At 42.9% G+C, this 6560-nt stretch overlaps 1 protein-coding gene across 5 annotated transcripts in view; it reads left to right on the top strand.

Moving 5' to 3' along the window:
• Positions 1-1338: 1338 nt before the first annotated feature.
• Positions 1339-6560, top strand: part of KLHL24 (kelch like family member 24) — a 47256-nt gene continuing 42034 nt past the window's right edge. For 2 of the 5 annotated variants that reach the window (XM_066241931.1, XM_066241928.1), the window contains exon 1: positions 1347-1506. The gene's annotated coding sequence lies outside the window, so the exon portion shown is untranslated. Of the gene's footprint in view, positions 1507-2364; positions 2613-6560 lie in introns of those variants that run through there. The other 3 variants (XM_066241929.1, XM_066241932.1, XM_066241930.1) reach the window with 3 other exon arrangements.

Below are 6560 nucleotides of genomic sequence, written 5' to 3'. Positions count from 1 at the left end.
ATGCTCTACCACTGAGCCAACCAGCCAGGGCCAATAATCTTTTTATTTTATAAAAAGAAAATAGCCCTATGCTATATGTAAATAGAGATTAAGTGCCAGAATAATTCAAATAGTTGAAAGTGGCTGCTTTTGGAGAATCAGGAAGGGGGAGGGTGGGAGATGGGACTGTTGTTGCACTACTGACCTTGTAATATTTAACCTTTTAATAAACTATAAGATAACTGATACCTACATTACTATAAATACAGTTTTTTTAATGTATGTGTGAACCCCTGCTTCACTATTTAATAACTGAGTAACATGGGGTTGACTTTATCCTCTCTTTGGTTTAGCTTCTTCACCTGTAAAATGGGATAATATCTCACTGAGATATTACGTGGATTAACGAATATATATAAATTGCCTAGCACTGAGTCTGGAGCTCAGTAGGAACTCAATAAATCGCAGGCATTTTCATTTTTAAAACGAGATGAAAAAGAAGTGTAAGGAGCATGTTTCAGAGGCCTGGACACCGGTCTTTGATATTATATATATATATATACACACACACACACACACACACACACACACCCCTCTGGTCACTGCAACACAATCCCTTATTTAAAAAGGCATGAATACTCTATTCATAAAGAATAGAAGAGAGAGAAGTTTTAATTCTGATATCAAAAACCAAAAGCTAGTTAAATGTTTGAAACTCATTTTCTCAAGAATGGGATGTTATTCCCATCCTTGAGAAAAAAAAAACTGCAGAAATAAAAAAGACTATATAATGTCCTTCTGTGAATTTATCTGCCTTGGAAAACGTGGATTTGCAACAACTTTGATTTGCTTGTATGTCTTTAAAAAATGGTAACCTAGGATTTAATACAGGCAACAGTAACAGATATACATAGAGGGTTTCCCTGCACCAGACGTCTAGCGACCAAGGTTCTAGCCCCTTTCTCAGGGGCTCAGATTTCACAATTGACAATCAATGGTTCAAATTTAAAAGGTCTCTAAAGCCTGGTCCCAAACTCGAATGTTCTGCGAATTCATGGAAATATGCTTTTGCCTTGTATGTGACAGTGAACATCCCATTCAGGTTTCTCTCTAGCCTTCTAAAACGGGTGCATTTCTTGAACCTGTCTCTGGTTTAAAGTATGTCCGAATCAGCAGCCCCTGGAAGCGGTGTCGTCACGCTCCCACCCGATTATCTCTCTATAGAGGGTAACCCAAGTTGTCTCCTCGGTCTCCCCCCCAAGTAAGAACTACATCTCCCAGGATGCCACGAGGCTGGGGAGCCCACTCGGATTGGCCAAGGGTCGGTGATGCTCAGTGTTTTGGCCCAAACGGTCACATGTTTCCTTTGTTGTGAGCTGCGGCAGACTTGTGGCTCCAGGAGACTCTGGGGCTGGAAGGAACGCTGCGCCGCCAGCCGCTAAAGGACCGCGGGAGTAGCCGCTGCTGGCCCTGTTCAGCATTCGCCGAGAGGTACCCGCGGATGACAGCTCCGGGACCGGCCGAAAGGCGAGGAACCGGCCAGAGCCGGGGGCGGAGGGGCGACCGAGGTCACGACCACGGGGTGTCTGCCTGCAGGAGGGAAGCCAGCAGCGGCGGCCTCTCGGAGCCAGACCGGGGAGGGGTGGGGGTGGGGGCTCTGAGCAAAGTGCCGTTAGGGCTGCAGGGCCCCTGCCCAAAGCGAGGGGTCCGCAGGGCTTCCCTGGGAGCCTCCAGCCCCAGCTCGGTAACGACAGCCCTGAAGGGAGGGCACCCCCGCCTCCTGGCACTGCCGCCCCGGAACCGCGGCGCTGCGGACGCGCCCAGCGGGGGGCGGGTTGGCGGGGGCATGGCCGCGGCTGGGGGTAGCAGGTGCGGGTCTCCCGTCGCCTCGGGGGCGGGAGCAGCTGGCGAACGGGGCTGCAGAGACGGGTGCCTCGTGTTGTCGATGGGCTTCGAACGGGGCGCTGCTCTGCTTTTTTAACCGAAGGAACACTAGAGTGTGAAGGCCTCACGAGCCTTCTCGTTTGGTGGGGGCGACCGCTGTCTGTCGGGGAGGAGTGGCGGGGCCAAGGTGGGTCCCCAGACTACGAGCTAGAGAAGCCCCGTCTAAGCGGTTGCGAAATGTGTTCGGCACTGTCACCTGACAGTTTTACCCCCGCCCCCACCCCCTTCCCGCGAGTCTTTGTTTACCAAGGATCGCTGCCGGCCCTGGCGGGGAGGCCGGGCCGGGGAGCGACAGCCCCTGGGGAGTCGTGGCGGGCGGGGTTGCGGGCGTCCCGCCGGCCGAGTCCCCGCCTAACCTCCCCACCTTCCTACCACTCCAGGACTCGGTTTCTTAATTTAGTTCCTATTGTCCCCGCCCCCCCAAGTTCTGGACATTCCGTGCGAAGACTGTTAATGCGGTCCGTATTGGGCGCCTGCGGCGGCTTGCGGGGCGGCACCCGCGAGGCCAGTTCTGAGTGTTTATTGGCGGCTGCCTCGTCGCTAAGTGGTCGTGCCGGGCAGTTCGTCCCGCCCCGCTGAAGGTGATCTGGAGGACGCGCGAGGGCGCGCGCCCTGGGCTCTCCGGCAGCTGCGGCCCGAGCGGAGCCGGCGGCGCGCGCTTCCGCGCGGAAGGAACCACGCGGGGCCCGGTGAGCTTTGCGGCTTCTGCCAGAACCTTGGGCCAGTTCTGTGCCTGCAGGGGACCGCAGTCTCGGCCCGGAAAATTAGCCCGGTTTAAGTGATGTTGTCTTAACTGCCAGAATGGAAGGAATGAAGTCCTCTTGCGACTTTGTGAACAAAGTTTAAATAGCTAAGTAAGGACAGTAACGCCAGATTTTAGGGTTCCTTTCACCCTTGAGGCGGTGACGGTGCACAGCTCGTTAGGTGGATCTTAATCACTTGCACTCTTGAACAGCTTTTTAAAGAAAATTATGTCTTAATATTTGTAGCTACAGGCTATCTAGGGCCACCAGCTGAGGTTGATTTTTATTAGGTACGTAAAATAGATTTAAAATCTGCCTGATGTTGACCAAAATACCGAATTCTGAAAAACAAGATATCCTTTGAGGCTATCCTCCTAAAAGTTAAAAGATTCTTTTATGCCTCATTTTAGATGAGTTGTTTTCTTTGTTTGGGGAATTATAGCTTACTCTTCTCTGTATTCATCTCCGTGGTAATTCAAAATAGGCAAGGACGAATGGCGAATGTCTTGTTTTAAGGTGACTGTAATAAAACCTACAAAAACAATCCTTTTAGCCATATTGTGTTGAAGATGCAGCTTTCCTGATCTCATGAGGAGATCGTGGAAATAGAGTGCTTAGGTTTTATCAGGTTTTCTTTTCCTGTAAATCTGTAGGAATTTATCCAAAAAATGTATTTCTGTAGAATGTTGATTGAGCCACCTGGGTGAAGCAGGAATTAAATATAAACAGTTCTCATTGGTTATGCGATCAAACAAAGTGGAGATGATGACTACACCAGACTGAGCAGTTTCTGTGATCCCAAACTGCCTCATCATGAGTGCATTCATGGCTTTTTAAATAAGTACAATATGCAAACCTTTAAAATATTATATATGTGTACAACCACCATTCAAAAGGCTACTTATCCAGACAAAGCCCGTGACTTAGACTCTAAACAGGAAGAAGAAATAATATTCTGAGTTAGATTTTAAAAGTCATGATTTCACTCTAATGTGGGATATAAAGTAAACTCATAGTCACAGACAAAAAAGTATATTGGTTACCAGAGGGAGGGGGTAGGGAGTGGTGCAGGGTAAAGGGAGCCAAAGATATGGTAAGTAAAGGTGATTTGACGTTCAGTTTTGGGAACACAATGCAATATACAAATCATGTATCACAGAAGTGTACACTTGAAAGCTATATGATCCTAATAACCAGTGTCACCCCAATAAATTTAATAAAAATAAATAGATAAAATGAGAATGAATAGGGGCTATCAGCTTTAATTTAAACTTTTCTGGCTTTTGTCCAAGTTGCTAAAACCTTAATGTTTTCAAAAAACTTTGTTTTAACTTTCTTGTTTTCTGTTCTTTCATTAAAACCCAAAGGTCAATCCTGTATAAAATAAATACCATTTATTAAATAAGCAATTGCAGCTATTTTTGTAATACTTTCCAAGACCCTATTCTATTAAAGACAGTAGCTAAACTAACTTTTTTTAATTAAAGACTTTGTCACTCTGCCTAAATTCACATAAGGGGTACAGTTTTTCAGAATTTGGCACATATTAAATTCTACTAAATTCGTATTTAAACTAGACTTTATTCAGTGGTTCTGAAAGTTATTTTTGTAAGTAATTTGTGTCACTATTAAGGTAGATAAAAATCACTTGACTCACAAACACTTGTATACATAGAGAAGTCATCTAAAATACTGGATCTCAAACTTGTTCAAGTGGCGAAGCACCAATAGTGTCCTTGTAGATTTAATTACTTCTAGTAAGAGAACCAAAAACAATTTCACTAACAGAAAGCATAACTATAATATATATCTATAGGTCTTTCAATTTTAAAATAAAGCAATACGTTAAAAACCTAAAAGAAACATGTTTACAGGAAGTTAAATTTAGTCAAGTCTAGTAAGAAGCATGAGTAGGCTCAGTAGGACAGCTTAATACCAGCTATGATGTCTGATGATTAACAGATTTACTTTTCTTCCTTTTGGGACTATTCGTAGCCAAAAGTTTTAAGGCAAGAGAGAAACACTCAGTGGAGAAATTCAATTTTTTGGTTCTGTGGTTTGGGAAATGATAGTGTAATATATATATTTTAGTTATAAAACCATATGGTTTAGTCTGATATTATTTAAGCACTCCTATATGTTTCATCATCAGTTACCTCTTTCATTAATCAAAGTTATAATGTATTAACCATTTGAGGTTCTAGTAAATAAAGGATAATCACTAGTTGCTATAATTCTAGACAAAGACACTTAAGGTTTTTGTTGGCTTTTAATGTCTTTAGTTGGTTCTTGTTGGTTCCATTAAGAAATTATTATAGAAATGGGTCCGGGCTGGTTAGCTCAGTCAGTTGGAGCCTTGTGCTGAAACACCAAGGTTGCTGGTTCAATCCCCAGTCAGGGTACATACCGGAAGCGACCAAATACACATCTAAGAGGAACAAGTGAATGCTTCGCCTTCCCCTCCTTTCCTTTCTTTGTCTCTTTAAAATCAATCAATTAAAAACAAGAAATTAGAAATGTAGAAAATAGGCTCGCAGACTGGATATTAAATATTGCATTGTAAAATTTGGTTCAGGAGCCACTGCTCCAATAGTAAAGCCTTAAATTGAAAATTTAAGAGTATAAATTTACAATTTTAAAAAGGGATCATTAAATATGATGGTTCAGCCTGACTAGGCGCTGGTGTAGTGGATAGAGCATCCTACTGGGACACAGAGGACCCAGGTTCAAAATTCCCAGGGTGGTGGCTTGAGCTGGGCTCATGTGGCTTGAGTGCGGGTTTACCAGCTTGAGCCTGGGGTCACTGGCTTGAGCATGGGGTCATAGACATGACCCAAGGTCGCTGGCTTGACAAGGGGTCACTTGCTCTGCTGTAGGCAACCTCACCACTCCCATCAAGACACATATGAGAAAGTAATCAATGAACAACTAGGGTGCCACAACAAAGAATTAATGCTTCTCATCTCTCTCCCTTCCTATCTGTCCCTATCTGTCCCTCTCTCTGTCCCAAAATAAACAAATAAGGTGGTTCAAATAAATAAATTAGCTTTTGAAAAACTAGAGTAAAAATATCTGAAACTTAAAAAAATTTCTTGGTTTTACATAGTACTATGTTAAATATAATTTTCTAGGTATTTTAAAATGGATTTATTATATTGCAGTTGTCTTTTTTCTTCTTTTGAGTTACTGTGTATCTTTAAAGATAAAACTCTTCTTGGTTAGTCTTTGTATTGTTTCTGTTACACTGTTCTTCACTCAAGATTTTGAGAAAATAAAGGATCGTAACATGTGGCAATTCAACTGCACGTTGTAGGGACCATGTTAGTCAAAATGTTGTCAGTTTCCTTTGCTTTCTGGTATTTATTAGTCTTTAAAAGGCCCTAATTAACTTATGTTATCTTTAAGGCTGATTATAACTTTTTTTGTATAGAATTCCTGCATTCTAAAGGAAAAATAAGTTTGGTTGCAGTACAGCTACACTCTTTATTAGTTCAGATGGTATATATATTCTTTGGACTTTGCATACTGACTTCCTTCTATCCCTTGCCCTTACAGCCGAGTAGGTTGGTAAGTATTAGTTAAAAAATACTAGGAAATGCCCAAGTGAATTGCCTTACCTTCTATTCTTTAAGGCAAGCGACTTTCAACCTTTTTCATTGCATGGCACACATAAACTAATTACTAAAATTCTGCAGCACACCAAAAAATATATTTTTGCTGATGTGACCCAAAAAAATAGTTATAATTTGATTCATTCACACCAGATAGCTATTGTTAGATTGGCTGTTGTCAGGGGTTTTTTTCCCCTAAGGAAAAGAGATCAGTACCCCTGACCAAATAGTTAGGTATTGCATGTTTTAAAAATTCTTGTGGCACACTGGTTGAAAGTTGCTG

This window comes from Saccopteryx bilineata, chromosome 8 (genome assembly GCF_036850765.1).
Source record: "Saccopteryx bilineata isolate mSacBil1 chromosome 8, mSacBil1_pri_phased_curated, whole genome shotgun sequence".
Classification (NCBI taxonomy): domain Eukaryota; kingdom Metazoa; phylum Chordata; class Mammalia; order Chiroptera; family Emballonuridae; genus Saccopteryx; species Saccopteryx bilineata.
The sequence above is the reverse complement of the archived record's forward strand: the minus strand, read 5'-3'. Positions and strand labels throughout refer to the sequence as shown.